Source organism: Nestor notabilis, unplaced genomic scaffold, assembly GCF_000696875.1.
Source record: "Nestor notabilis isolate BGI_N333 unplaced genomic scaffold, ASM69687v1 scaffold17249, whole genome shotgun sequence".
Taxonomy (NCBI): Eukaryota; Metazoa; Chordata; class Aves; order Psittaciformes; family Psittacidae; genus Nestor; species Nestor notabilis.
The window spans coordinates 1,732-2,026 of NW_009943515.1; positions in this window are offsets into that span (position 1 = coordinate 1,732).

Here is a 295-nt window from a genome sequence, read left to right on the forward strand (position 1 = left end):
TGCTCAGCATCACTCTGCAGCTCGGAAAGGGCACGGTGCTGCACCGGGACCCTGCTGCCACCACCAGGCCCCTGCTCTGCTCCTGGGGCTGGGGATGCTTTGCCATGGTCAGCAACTGGGTTTCTGGCCTGAGGAGGGGAGATGAAGAGTGAGAGGATGCCATTTCCCACCCTCTGCTCAACGTTCCTGTGACAAACCAGGAAATGTGACGTGGAAAACTCCTGTTTATTCACCCTGAATGAAAAACCAATACACCAGGAGGGTGAAGGGGCAGGGAGCATCCGTGCCCAGCATG